Genomic DNA, 15,185 nt, shown 5'->3' on the forward strand with positions numbered 1-15,185 from the left:
AATAGAATGGTTTTCAGTTGGAAAAGACCTGCAATGATTATCTAGTCCCACTGCCTGACCAAAAGTTTAATTAAAGGCATTGTCCAAGCACTTCTTAAGCACTGGCAGGGATGGGCCATCAACCAACTCACTAAAAAGCCTGTTCTGATTTTTGACTTCTCTCTCTGCAAATAAACCCTTCCTAATGTCCACCCCACAACTCGCCTGGTGCTTCACGGGATCCCAGGGAGAATGAAGCGTGACCACACAGCACCGCTGTGAATTGACAGGGCAGGAATTCCGTGTCCCGGCTGCTCCCAGCCCTAAATCCATCCCTGCAGATCCATCCCTACAGATGGAGAAAAACGAGCACAGGAAAGCGATCAGTTCCATTGTGAACCCAGCAGCTTGTGGACATGATCACAGTGCAGAAACATCAGCAATTACCGGCTCGATGCGCCTTCCTTGTCGCAGGGAGAGTAAAGGTGGAATTTACATCCAGTTGCCGAGGGAGTTTCACAGGCAACTGCTCCCATTATTGCGACGGGGACTTTTACGGGTAATTTAATGAGTGGCAGCCTGGTGAAAGGCTCGGCTTTTCAGTTTCCCTTTTTTCTCTCTCCCTCTTTTATTCTTTTTTTTAATTTATTTTTTTTTTAACATCCTCTGGTATTCAGGTTCTGTAGCAGTCACTGCAAAATGTTTTGTTTGGGAGTACAAGGTGAAATTAAGGTGCAGGGAAACACTGACACCAGAGTCAAAATCATCATGTCTCTGGAGTAGTTCTCCATCTATGATAGCAGAAAATGAGGGTGATGGTGCTGACACCTCAAAGGGAGAGTGCACAGAGGCATTCCTGTCCATTTTCACCACTTAGCCTAAATATTTGGCCCTCACCCACCTTGAACATCTGATGTTTTTAGGTAATGGGAGCAGGCTGAAAAATTGAATTTTTTCATTTTTAAAAAAATTTTTAATGAGAGGAACTGGGTCTGCAGAGATATTTAGGTGTTTGATTCACCTGTTTGGTGCCTGAGCTCCCTAGACCCCAAATATTAAGAACTGTCCTACTTAGGACCAATGAACATTGAACCAATTAATTTCTCTGGGTTTTGACTGTATAAAATATGTGAAAAATCTAGTAAAATTCATGTGTGATGGAATGATTTTCTCTGCACAACCCGGGCAATGTGTGTATAAAATGATTTCTCTTGCACATCCTGGCCAGAATAACGCAATGCCTTGATTCTCTAACACTAAAAATGTTTTTGGAGAATTTCTGTTTCTCCTGCAGGTTCAGTGACACTTCCAGAGCATCACCAACACCTCCGTAACTCATCTCTTTTCCCACATCTTCCCGTTCTTACAATCAGTGAAATTTTAACAACATCTACGGGTGTTGATTCTATCTCCTACAAGGCGCACATTCCCCAGGACAGTATTGGAGCAAGCTTGGGATAATTAGGTTAGAAACCTGGTTTGGGATTCTCAGCAAGCATCCTGGGGAGGACTCAGCAGCTCTGTGTCTCTGGGGTGGCTCTGCCAATGTCACCTCCAGCCGCTGAATTCCCTTTTGGCACACTCTCTTCTTGCAGACAGCAATCTGACACTGAAATCCCATATTTTATCCTTCAGCGCGGTGAGACAGCCAGGCTGGGAAAGGACGTCCTTTAGCACATCAGAATTGCAGATCTGTTGAGTTTAAATATATTTCTTTGTGTTCCCTGGCTCCAGTTTCAATAGAGCGATAATTGCCACACACCTCATTAAGCTGAATGCTCTCAATAGGTCTTGAGTGGTCCATGTCATTAAACAAACAGTTACTGGCTTGGGATCTGCACGGTGTTTAGAAGCTGTAAAGAAGGGACCTGGAGGCTGTGAAACTGCAGCTCCAGCTTCCTGAAGAAATTGGGCTGCCCTGGCAACTTTGCCCTGCTGTTTCCAGGGCCCTTTGAGGAGTCTGATCCTTCCCTGTGCCCTGAGGCAGGAACTGGTGCGAGTCCCTGGCTTTTTCGCCTTGCTTTGATGTAGAGGAGGATGCCCTGGTCTCTGCCAGTTTGGACTCTGGGATTTGGATGCTGGCACTTCCCTGCTTGTTAGTTTTGGGTCAGGAGTTCTGGTGAATTTGAGTTGAAGGTGCCCAAAGCACATAAAGAATATTAAATTCAGTGTATGGCACTGAAACAGCTGGTGCTGTCACTCATTTTCAGGTTCATATCCTGAATCTGAAGTCTGAAGGATCAAGAGGCAGGGTTTTGGCCCCTTATCTTTTGTTGAGACCCCAAGACTGATCAGAAGAGGACCTACACAGAGATTCTGCTTCAGGATCTACTGGAGGCTGGGTTAGCACAAGGGCGAACGGTGATTCCACCACATTTCCCTGTTTAATGTGTTCTCCCAGACTAAACCCATCCACATGGAAGGCTTTATTCAATCATCTGTGTGCACTTCCTGTGCATCTCTGTTATCCCAAGTGCCTGCTGGATGAAATTGAGGGTTAGTTTTGGTATCTCCCTCCCATAACTTGACTAAACTTGTGACCAAGACTATCAACAGCAAGCCATTCCTACCAGCTCTGGTCAGATATGGAAGTATGGAAGAAAGGCACTTCAGGGCATGTGCCATGAGTGAAATAAACAGGGCAGGAGATCTTTCTCCTTTTCAATGCCTTTATTAAAAAATTCAGCTCAGGTTGGGGAGAAACAACAGGTCACCTGTGCCGCTGGTGCTCCCAGGAGTGGCACGGAAGAGGAGGAGGAGGATGATGGTGCAGCTGTGTCCGCTGGTCTGCAGGCAGAGCTGGGGCTCCTGTCCTCCACAGAGTAGTGGGAATTCCACTTTTTCTGTCTAACATTCCAGGTCCTCTTTCTAGTTAAGACCTTTTCAGGTTAGGGTGAGAAATCAAAAGGATCTTGGCAGATGCTGGATTAAGTTCCGCGCCTTTAGACATTACTTAGGTCTCTTAATTCCATGTTGGCTCGTTGTTTTTAGGGTTTTTTTTCCTGGAAAATTACAAAATCTGGTGAAATGCATTCTCATCTGCATACCAGCTCTGATGTCACCCCTCCCCTGCTACCTGCGGGGTCTGGTGTCACTCCCTGGGACGCAGCAGGAGGGGACAATGGCGCTGATCACCAACCATTAACAGGCAATTAAAGAAAAACTCTCAACAACAGGTGACTACAACACGAAGCTAACCTTCAACTCAACAGCAACAGGTCTAACTTGTTTTAACTCTGCAACCTTAAAAAAAATTGATAATTTTTTACTCATAACAGTGAAGATGATGAGGGCGGGTTCAGGTTGGCCATTAGATCTCCTTAAGTGCCCAGCCCTGAGCTCAGGTGGGCAAGAAAGCAGCTCAGGTGTGCTCTGAGCTTCATGGCTTTAAAGTTAGTGACCTCTGAGGCAACCACAAAAGCCTTTGGCCAACCAAAGGGGTGGTGTGCATGTGAATATATCCACAGGCAAGATTGTTGTAGGGAGATGCCACTCCAGTCTCCACGAGCAGTTCCTGTCCATGAAGATCACAGAGTGACAGAGTGGGTTGGGTTGGAGAAGACTTTCAACATATCTCGTTCCAACTCTCTGCCACGGCCAGGGACACCTTCCACTATGCCAGGTTGCTCCAAGCCCTATAAAACCTGGCTTTAAACACTTCCACGTGGGACATCCACAAAATCTCTGGGCAGTTGTGCTTGGTGGAAGTAGTGCTCAGTGGTACCACTTTGCTCTTGATGTCCATTAACCTGGGACTGGGACTAGTCTGTACAGACCTGGATTATAAGGGGTTTTGCACCAGAATTCCAGTTTTGGATGTGCTTAGAACTATGCTATGGTCATTTCCCAGGAGAAGATCACTTAGGAAGATGTGCGAGGACTGCTGTTCACAGCTGGGTTTATTCAATACTCGTCGTCTTCCCTGTTAGCAGGGGTCAGTTAAAGAATTATCAGTAAATTGACTGATGACAATTTCTGTCCACAAAATCCTCTCCTTTTCATGCCCTTTCTTTCTCCTTTGTTTCATTTGCTGGGTCTAGTTGTTTGTTTTTCATTTTAATGTCCTGCTTGGCAGGAATTCATAGAATCATGGAATGGTTTGGTTTGGAAGGGACCTTAAACATCATCATCACATTTCAACCCCCTGCCACGGGCAGGGACACTTTCCACTAGACCACATTTCTCAGAGTTCCATGCAGCCTGGCCTTGGACACTCCCAGGGGATGAGGCATCTACCAGTTCTGTGCCAGGTCTCCCTGGAGATCTAGGCTGGAAAACCCCAACTTTCCCAGCCTGTTTTCATAGGAGAGGTGCTCCTAGCCCTCTGATCATCCTCTTTAGGCTCAGCCAAGATCAAGGAGTGATGCCATGACTTGAGATTATCAGTGTTTATAAGAGGAAGGCTGACAGAAGGCAGCAAAGGAGCTGCTCAGGAGGATGGCTGGGTTGCTGGGGGGGGCACTTGATGAAGAAGAAAAGATGCAGGGGCCAGGAGGGTCCCCAGGTAGTCATAGGGAAGTCATTAAGGAGATTGCTTGTCATGCTTCCGTGTTTTTGGGCCACGGAGGAGCTCAGGAAGCCTCTTTGGGGAGTTCAGCCAGCTGCTTCCATGGACCCACCACAGCTGAGGAACCATCAAGGAGAAAACAGACCCTGTGGATCCCACGATGGATCCCACCCGCTGCCAGGGCAGGAATGGCTTTCCTGGCTCAGCAGATTCACCTGCAGTGTTTCCCTCTGTGCCTTCCCTTTCCTCCCACCAGCCCTGGTGTCCTGTCCCAGCTCAGCAGTGTCATGTTTGAGCCTGTTTTCACTGGAGCTGGTGGAGTGTTCTGTGTGGGTTTGGTCTTGGCACAATCTGTAGCCTTTTTTTAGCTTCGGGGCAGAGGAAAAGTTGAAGCTTTTCCAAGCCTTTAAACACCATGACCAACCATCCCCACTCCTGAGCCTGCTGGATTGGCCCCCAGCTTGGCACTCTACTGTCCCTTCTGAAAAACAGAGCTCTGTGATTACTGGGAAGGATGAAATTTCCTACCATGTGAAGTCTCCTGTGATAATCTCAACTCCTCTCATTGCTGCTCATATCCAAATCTTCATGACCCTTATTTTCTAGCCATGCCTTTGGGATTGTCCTGCTACCAGCACCCTCCTGGGGCTTTTTCTGGACATAAGATATCTGGAGCATTTCTGGCATGGATGGGATGGTGGATCAGATAAACCAGTTAACTGCTCTATTAGCTATTTTTTTGGTGAGTGGGATCACTCAGGCTGAGCTTACACTCACCAAAAACTTCATAGACTGATCATCCTTGGGATGAGGCTGACTCAAACAGTGGATGAAGGAGTAAAAATCAGACAGATAAAGCCAGAAATGTCCTTTCTTTGGGGTTCTACCTGGAAAGAAAACCAGGAGGAAAAGGGACCTATGACAAGTAAACAAAAAATTTACAGAGCAGAACAAGAGGAGATCTGGGGTTTCCAATATGTGCTGGGTGAGCTGTGTCGCCCATCAGGAGTGGTTCCTGCTCTCTGGAGAGGGGCTGGATGAGCAGAAGGCCTTGGAGAAATGCCATAAATATTCTGGAGGCTTCAAAGGCTTGTGGAGGAGTGTTTGTCTTGCATCTTCTCTGTCTGGATCAGAATTCCTCTCAGGGAGCCAGGGCAGGCACTGGGCACTCAAAGAAATGCTTTTAATACCACAGAAGGAAAATGAAATAAATGAAGAGGTGGTGGAGGAAGGGATGGATGAAGCACAGAGCTGTCCTGGGGCACATCTCCATTCATGCATGTCCAGAGGGCCAGAGGCACACAGCTGGGTCTGGTGTGGATGTGCACACACAGGAATGTGGAGCGAGGCTGGAGAGCTGGGAATGTCCAGTCTGGGGAAGAGAAGGCTCCAGGGAGACCTTCCAGTGCCTGATGGGGCTCCAAGAGAGCTGGAGAGGGACTTTTGGCAAGAACATGTCGTCACAGGACAAGGAGGAATGGTCCTAAATTTAAGCAGGGCACATTTAGATTGGATATTAAGAAGGAATTCTTCCCTGAGAAGGTGCTGAGGCCCTGGCTTAAATTTTCCAGATAAGCTGTGACTGCCCCATCCCTGGAAGAGTTCAGGGTCAGGTGTGACAGGGCTTGGAGCAACCTGGGATAGTGGAATGTGTCCCTTCCCCTTAAAATTAATATAAAGGATAAAATGTCCCAAATTAACTATATAATACTTTTATCCCCAATCATCTATCTATTTATACTAAATAACAAGTTTTACACCTTTAAAACTTATTCCAAAAATAAAAGAGAAAGAAAAAAACACACAATTTCTTTTCAAACACTACACTTACTCCTCCACATTCCTACTCCTAAACTATTATTATCTACAGAAAAACAAACAACAAAACAAAACTCTCCTTTATTTTTAATTAATTTTAGCTAACTAAAACAAAAAGTTCCCTGAACTATAGGTTTTTTCTTATTTTTCTTTAAACTTATTTAAACCTACTTTAAACTAAACACCCAAAACAGCACCAAGAACTCACACCTGTAACCCGCCAAGCCAAGACTAAACCACAACATTTCCAATGCCAAAAAGACTAGTAAAAAACTAAATAAACCAAACTACAACCAAAAAAAAACTTTTCTAAGTTTATCATCTCTTTTAAAACAAACAAAAAAAGTTTAATATTGTTTAAGTTTTATTTTTTAATCAACAATTTTTCCACTTTTCTCCAAAAAATATTTTCCGCAAAGCAAATTAAAAAAAAAAACCCAAAACAGTTAAATGTACTTTTCTAAAAAAAAAACCCTTTAAAAATTCCCTCCCAAATTTACCCTAAACCAAAACAAATACATCCAGTGGGACACCTATTATTAAATTAAATTATTAAATTATTTTTAAGGGCTCTTCCAATTTAATGATTAAATTATTTTTAAGGTCTCTTCCAACCCAGCCATGAACAAATCCCAGTGCTGAGACTCCCATGGGAAGCCCCAGCACCCCAAAACACACAAATCCAGGATGAGCAGCTTCCCACTGGAGGGAGAGCATCCATGGAGACCTGCACTGTGCGAACTGACTGCAGGAACAAGAGGCTGACTCACCCTTCAACCTTTTCCCTGCTTCTCCCAAAATGTGCCACGAGGCCTCTCTGTGCCTCCTGGTGCATTCCAGGAGGAGATGGATTTGTTTGTGCTGGTGGGATCCCTCCCACAAAAGCAGAGTTTCTGTTGCTGCCCCCAGAGCCAGAGAACACTGAGGGGTTCCCCAGAGGGGCTTGAGAGCTTGGTGGGAAAAGAAACCTGCGTGGTTTGGGGTTCTGAGGGGACAGAGAAAGGACTTGATCTGAGGCTGCACTCAGCCAAAGCTGTCCCCAAATCCCAAAAAGAATGTGGGACATGCATCCCTCTGCCCCACCCTCCACAGCACACACTTCTCCTGCTCCATACAATGCTTCTGATCTGCTTTTAAGCCCAGTTTGAAGCACTTCAAACTGGTGGTTTGAACCCCTCCTAGGCACCCCCAACTCTTCCTCAAAGCTCTCTCCACTCCCTGATGTGAGGCTTATCATGCAGCATCTTCCCCTGCATCATCCACACTGTTTTTGGGGGCTTTTACTGGGGAGTTGTGATTTTGGAGACTTTTGGCTGTTACTGGGGAGTTGTGATTTTGGAGACTTTTGGCTATTACTGGGGAGTTGTGATTTTTGAGACTTTTGGCTGCTCTTCAACTCCTTCCTTCCTCACATCCCAGCTCAGGTGTGGTACCCTGTGCACAAACCCAGTGCAGGGTTTGAAATACACTCCTGGCTCCCATATTTCCCATTCCTCTCTCTATTTTCTACTCTGGGAGCTGCTTCCCATTACACCAAGACCCCCAGGTGTGTTTTTGAGGAGCAGAGTCTCCCTCCAAGGCGGGTGCTGTGATGCTGAGCTGCCTCTCCCAGTCCTCAGTGCAGTGGATAATTGTGGCTGTTCTGCTTTCGAGGACCATTCCAGGGAGGAAGTCCTCTCTTCGAAAGGCAGCACTCACAGAAATGACAACTTTGTCTACCTCACATTTTAATTAAAACTCCAAGTGTTCGCCTTCGCCCCCGCTCCTTCCCTCCCCACCTTTTTCCATCCAGATCCTCCCGCTGCAAATGAACATCCAGTGTCACCTGGGGACAAAGCATTAATTCAGCAATTAAATAATTGAATGCTCCTCTGGCAAAATGAACTATCTTCTGCCTTTCTTGTGTTTTACCACTTTTTTCCCCCTTTTTTCCCCCCGTACCTCTTCCTTCTTCTTCCCTCTGGTGAGATAAGGCTGCCATTCTTGAAAGCAATTTTAAATATTCATGTTTTAATTAATGGACTTTATTGCATGAACTCTATATAAGGTAATAAAAAAGACTGCCTGAGGCACAACACAATTTTTTTCCCCCTGTTGTTTGTTCTTGAAGGCAACTAAGAAATAAAAAGATTAATATGTTTCTTAACAAACCTTAAAAAGATACACAGAAAGGACAGCCATGGGTCATTTAGCCAATGGGGCCTCCCCAACCCACAGGCTCCTTAGGATTGTGGAGCAAGATGTAAATAAATGGGAATCTTGGAGGGATTGATCCCTTCAGGTTCTGCTGTGGGCACAGGTCAGTGGGCTGCATCTAGAGATGCACAGGAGGAGGTGGAGGCAGACCTGCAATTATCCAGCTGTCAGGAAAGCTGGAGACAGACTTTTCACAAGGGCTTGTAGTGGTGGAACAAGGAGGAATGGACTTAAGTTAGAGGAGAATGGACTTAGATTAGATCTTGGGAAGAAATTCTTTGCTTTAAGGGTGGTGAGGTGGTAAAGTTGCCCTAAGAGGTGTGAACTCCCCATCCCTGGAAGTGTTCAAGGCCAGACTGGACAGGGCGTGGAGCAACTTGGGATAGTGGAAGGTGTCCCTGCCCATGGCAGGGAGGTGGAACTGGCTGATTTTTAAGGTCCCTCCCAACTCAAACTATTCTGTGATCCCATGCTTCAGGGTTGTATTTGGGGCTGAAGAAAGTCTTTGGCTGTTTCTGGAAAGTGAATTTGTTGTTTTTGTTTTAGATGATGCTTTTGAAAAAATAAAACAAAGGGAAAACCTGGACCAATACTTCTGGGCTGAAAAACCCCAAATATTGATTGCACATTTCTGCTGTGGATTTTTGCTTTTATCGAAGGCAAACAAGCCGATAGAATGCATGAATTCATCAAACATCTGGTCTTGCCACTTATGTATTCTTGCCAAAAAAAGAAGAAAAATAATGTTAGTTTAAACTTCATTCCATGTGGGTGTTTTCTTATGGTGCAGCATGCTGAAATTAGTTTTATATTGGGAGTGTGTCATCTGTAGTGCGTGACATGGGCTCAGCACCCAATTTAGCTTAGTCTTGTGATGGGAGCGGTCTAAAGATGCTGGTCCAGAACCTTGTAGGAGAGTCTAAGCTCTGATCCTTCATCTGCCCATGACCTTGAAGAAGTCGAGGCATTTTTGCACATGATTTTCACCCTCCTGTTCTTTTCTTCCTTTATTCTGACTCAGATTTTGAGAGCAATTGGCATATTTTAGCAAACAGATGCACAGTGCTGAGCACCAGCACTCCCCGAGCTGTGATGATGGCTCTTAGCAAGTCTGGATGGGAATATCTGTAATAGTCAATAAATACTCCAGTGGTCAGTATGATTAAAGTCTGGTCATGGAGTTGCTTCTCTTTTAGGAAAATAATCATCTGACAAATGATGACACCCTGGCATTTACTCTAGAAAGAGAGGGAATGTCCAGCATCAAAGGAGGCAGGTGGGTGGCACAGAGAAAATATCTCTGGTGGCCCAGTGTGGGTTTTCAGTGCTTCAGTGATGAAATACGTAGTGCCCTGAGTATGCCTCTATCCATCACATTGATTACTCCATTTGCTGCCTGCCTAATACTGAATTTTTTCAACCTAAATCAAGAAAGAACCAGAGTTCATCCTTTGCTGCCGAGGTGCAAAGGTGGGATCACTCCTCAGCTGACCTGAAGGGCTCTGATTTTACAGCAGGGTGAGCGAGGAAAAAAGTGGGTTGTTCTTAATAATAATTTGTCTAATGGAAAAAAGTCTCCATTCCATCTTCTGAAGGTGCTGTCACCTCTGTGATGCTCCATTTGTGGAGGTGAAAACACTGGGCTGTTCTTGTTTGTGCCCTGGTCATGGCTGGGGCATCTGCTGCTGCTCTGGGTGTGAGCCAGGGGTGGGAAAGTCAAGGTTATTCTCTGATAATGGATCCACACTCCTCACTTGTGCATCAGCACAGCTGGAGGTGGCTCAACAAAGGAGCTGGAGAGACCATTAAGAGGAGTGAGTCCAGACTGAAAATTCTTGCTCACTACTCAAAAATCTTTACTGACAGCACTGAGAGAGGCAGGGAAGCTCAGATTTGGGCAGATCAGGTAATGACAGGGATTCATTTGCCAGCACATGTGTCCTAGGACGTGCCATTCTCCAAGCTCAGTTTGATCACAACCCTCATTACTGTATCTGGGACATCCACTGCAGTAAATGGTGTGCTGATCTCTTTGTGCCACGAGCTCTGTCTCTCAGCTCTGATTTGAGCTGACTGACTGAGCAGCAGAGGAACTCAGCTCTCACGGCCCGGGTGAGGCAGTGAGTAACTCCAGCTGGCCCCAGTGGAGACGTTCACTTCTCAGCAAGTCACCCGGAGCTCCCCTCTGAGCCAACAAAGAGCTGCTCCAGGAGGTGGGTGGTGGGTGTGAGGACAGGCCCTGAACCATCCCAAAATAAGCCTCAGAGGGAAGGAGTCAGGATCTTTAGTGAGCAGACCGGATAGAGGAGGAGGAGGGTGAAGAGTGGTTATGGGTGACATCTCAGTCTGAGCACAGCTTTGCACTGGTTCTAACTGAAATTATTATCTTTGGGATGAAATGGGGTGTCGCCTGACCTTGCTGGCTCCTCTCCATCCCCTTTCCAAGAGAGATTTTTCTATGGGATCTATCCCTAAGGGCTAAGAGCACTGCAGACAGAGTGTTGTTAAAACCTGTGCATCCCATGGTATTCCTCCACTGCTGAGGCCGTATCTTTCCACAGCACTAAAGCAAACAAAGAAATCAATAATTAAAATTGAAGAAAGGCTCTCCGTAATTCTAAACCTTTGGGAGGTTTCCCCTTTCATCGTTGCTGAGATTTGCTCTCACATCACCCTCAGCAAACCTTCAGGTTATTCTGCCTGCCTCCTCTTCCTGTTCATCCTCAGGCCCTGCCTGGAGATTGTGTTCCCCACCCTCTTGTTGTTCCCTTCCTTTCAAGCCTAACCTCTTATTGCAAGGATTCCATCTGGAATCTTCCTTACCCACACCTTTCCATGTCTGTTTTAATGTGGAGCTGGGCTCAGCATGATGCGCTCTGGCTCACAGCAGGACAGAGGAGATGTTTCTTCATCTGGGATTAACGAGATCCAGCCCTGTGAGAAGGCTGGAGCTTGTACTGACACCCCTGGTTCTGTCCATGCTCAATTTGGACCAGCACTGGCAGCATTTTCAGCCTCATTGCACGTGATTTTCACACTGCAGGAAGGGCTGGGACCAGCTCACACAGCCCAGTGCACCAAGCCTCTCCTTCCTTCCTCAGCATCCACCACCTGCAGTACTGGATGGGAAGCTGATGTAGCTTAAACAACAAAAAAATAAGCTTTTTTAAATCACTTACTTGCTCTGATTGGCTGTAAGGACCCAAGGCAGCTGTGCTGTCCCAGGAGGGGTGATGCAGGATAAATTCCAGGGGTGCAAGTTAAAGCCTTCACAGCAGCTGTGCACAGGGAATTTCTGAGACCCTAGTTAGCCAAAATCATCCTGAAAGGGGTGCTTTGGCCTTCCCTCCTTTCTCTGAGCGAGGTCTTGGCCTCCCCCACATCAGCAATATTACAGTGTGTGGTGAGTGACTCTGCTCATTATCCAGATAAAAACCAACTGCAAGGGAGAAAAACAGGGATGAGTTTAAATTTGGATCCATGAGAGGGCCCAAAGCATGGAGCAGCCCCTGAACTGTCAGAAAGGAGGCACAAGGACGGTGCTGAGGTCTGGTTAAGCTGCCTGCAAAGCCCCAGCCCTTGGCTCTGCCCCTGCAGCTGAGTCACCAGCCATCCCTTTTGTTTGCATTCAGTGTAGATCTTGTTAATTGGCTCTTTCATTCCTCTAATTAAATGTAAATGCAGAGTGGATCATTAAACAGGGATACAGGAGCCCTCTGAACAAAGCAGGTTTCAGCTGCAGGAGGAAGCACAGGAATCAGGTTTTCCTCTGCCCTGTTTACTCCAGCTCTCTCTGGTAGAGGTGGTTTCCATCCCAAAGGAGCTTCCCTGCTCTTTTGCTGCTGAAGGCCTCCTCCTGTGGGTGTGAAAGGGATTTCCTGGCAACACCAGGATGCTCCAAGGCCAGAAGCAATGAGCCAAACCTGGCTGTCTTCCCTCTGCCATGCAGTCTACTGTGCTCCCTAGTCCTCCCTCCTGAGTTTTCCAGATTTCCCTGCTTGGATGCAGCATCACCAGGGACGTCTGGAGCAACTTCTTGGGGCACCTTTTGGGCACTGCCAGCCCTACATTGCACCAGCTTGGGTGTGATGGTGTTCATGGCCTAGTTTTGTCCTGGCAACATCCTGCTGGTCAGGATGGAGGAGGGTTAAGCATTCCTTGCTGCTGGAGCCTGTCTCTGATGCCTTGTGCTCGGCGGAGCGGTGACGCAGCCGCGCAGCGTGGCCGGATCTGTGGGCGATGGGAACAGATGGCATTTGCTCTCTGAAAGCAAAGCTCTCCCTTCTCTCAGGGGGTAAAGCGATGTTTTCTTTCCTGCAGGGCTCAAATCCCTGGTGTGGTGCTCTTGGCCAGCTTGGGGCATTAAAGGAAAGGGGTTTGATCCTGCTGCCGGTCAGAGTTGGATGCCCTGGATTCTGCTGGAAGCAGGGGGTGTGGGGTGGGATGTTTGTTCAGGATGTTTTATCATTCAGATATTCTGAATGAGCCAGAGTGACCTGGCCCTAAAACTCAGGAGTTCAAGGAGCTGAACCTGGCACCTGGATGCTCAATCTGTGACCAGCTGGATCAGGTTTCTGGAAGAAGTTGAGATTTAGAGATGAACACCTGGCTTTCCATCATTATAAGTGCTCCAGAGGATTAATTTCTTCCCTGTAAAGGTGGGGAGGCCCTGGCACAGGTGCCCAGAGAAGCTGGGGCTGCCCCATCCCTAGAAGTGTCCAAGGCCAGGTTGGACAGGGCTTGGAGCAACCTGGTTGAGCAAAAGGGGGTGGAATGAGATGATCTTTAAGGTCTTTTCCAACCCAAATCATACATGTTCCTGTGGGCACAGCTCCCCAAAGCATGGAAGATGCAGGGAAAGGGCAGGTGATGCATGCACAGCAGAGTTCTGCAGATCCAGGTGATTTTCAGTGGGTGCAAGGAGCCAGGGAAGAAAAAAAGGGTCTGGGATGCTGGGCTAGAGGATTAAAGGCATGTCTGAAGCTGTGTGTTCATCTTTGGGGCCACCCCATTAAGTTTGGGGGCAGCAGGAAGGAGTGGAACATTTACCACGACCAGCTTAGGTCAATGTGGTTGTGGGGCCTCACTGGGAGAGACAACTGTGCCCTCCAAAATGCCACAGCTCTGCCCTCCCAAATGCCACATCTCAGCCCAGGACAGAAGTTGCCATTTGGTTAAACGCAGCCACGCTGCAGAAGAAATGAGTTTGTCACATTGAATCAAGACAGCAGCAACAATTCCCAGACTCCCGCGATGACTCCGAACCTACACCGTGTCCCCTTCAGCGCTCTGCATCCCGGGAAGCCACAATCCCCTCCTGCAAGCCTGGTCCTGTGTCACAGCCCATAAGGTTCCCTGGACCCAGGGGTGAGCTCAGGTCATGGGGAAGGGACTGGCTGGTTGGGTTTCTTCCTCTCCAAGATCCAGGGCGGCCGCGAGCGTGCGGCTTTTCCTCCGCTTTGCTTCCCCCCGCGACGCGCTGGCCCCAAGGGAGCTTTGCTGCTCTCGCATGGCCTGGTGGGATAATTATCAGGGGGGTGAGGAGCCCAGGGAACATCCACGGTGCTGTGGAGAGCTCTCCCTGCTTCCAACCTGGAGGGGAGCAGGGGGAGGAAGCAGTTGACCTTTTTTTCTGCTCGGCTGTGCCCTGCTCCTCCGAGCAGATGCTGCTCTCACTCCGGGAGACACAAGCACCAGGAGCTGAGCTCAGGAGCCAGGGCTTTGCAAATGCAGCCTCTCTGAGGCTGCTGCTGATGGGATGTGGTGTCCAACCCCTTCCATGAGCAGAACTGAATGGATTTTATACCCCTCAAGTGACTCTCCCTGGTCTCACATAACAGAGGAAAGAGGGTTCTGGTCTCAGCTCATGGGTGCCCAGCATGTCTTTGGGCAAGAAATTTAAGGTCTTTGTGCTTCAGTTTCCCTGTGTGAATAAAGGATTTAAATATCTTTAAAGCTTGCAGAGAGAGGTTAGTAGGAAAAAGCAATTTCCTTCCTTCCTTCCTTCCTTCCTTCCTTCCTTCCTTCCTTCCTTCCTTCCTTCCTTCCTTCCTTCCTTCCTTCCTTCCTTCCTTCCTTCCTTCCTTCCTTCCTTCCTTCCTTCCTTCCTTCCTTCCTTCCTTCCTTCCTTCCTTCCTTCCTTCCTTCCTTCCTTCCTTCCTTCCTTCCTTCCTTCCTTCCTTCCTTCCTTCCTTCCTTCCTTCCTTCCTTCCTTCCTTCCTTCCTTCCTTCCTTCCTTCCTTCCTTCCTTCCTTCCTTCCTTCCTTCCTTCCTTCCTTCCTTCCTTCCTTCCTTCCTTCCTTCCTTCCTTCCTTCCTTCCTTCCTTCCTTCCTTCCTTCCTTCCTTCCTTCCTTCCTTCCTTCCTTCCCTCCCTTTCTTTCCTTTCCTTCCTTTCCTTCTTCCATCATTGAATCATTATCATTAAGCCTGGAAAAGACTCCAACATCATCAAATCCAACCTTAAACCTATCACCACTTTGCCCCCTAAACTATATAACAAAGTTTTAGGTCTACTCAGTTTTTAAACACTCCCAGGGATGGTGACTCCACCACTGCCCTGGGCAGCCTGTTCCAATGTTCAGCCACTGTTCAGTCAAGAAATTTTTCCGGTTACCCAACCTGAACCTTCCCTAGTTCAACTGGAGGCCATTTTGCCTTGTCCTATCACTTGTTGTCGGGGCTGTT

The 15,185-nt window shown here is 47.4% G+C and overlaps 1 protein-coding gene across 16 annotated transcripts in view; it reads left to right on the top strand.

Annotated features, from left to right (window-relative positions):
* The window catches only part of ADGRB1 (adhesion G protein-coupled receptor B1), a 282,418-nt gene that overhangs the window by 86,088 nt on the left and 181,145 nt on the right, over positions 1-15,185 (top strand). The window lies entirely within an intron of this gene.

Source organism: Passer domesticus, chromosome 1 (genome assembly GCF_036417665.1).
Source record: "Passer domesticus isolate bPasDom1 chromosome 1, bPasDom1.hap1, whole genome shotgun sequence".
NCBI classification, from domain to species: domain Eukaryota; kingdom Metazoa; phylum Chordata; class Aves; order Passeriformes; family Passeridae; genus Passer; species Passer domesticus.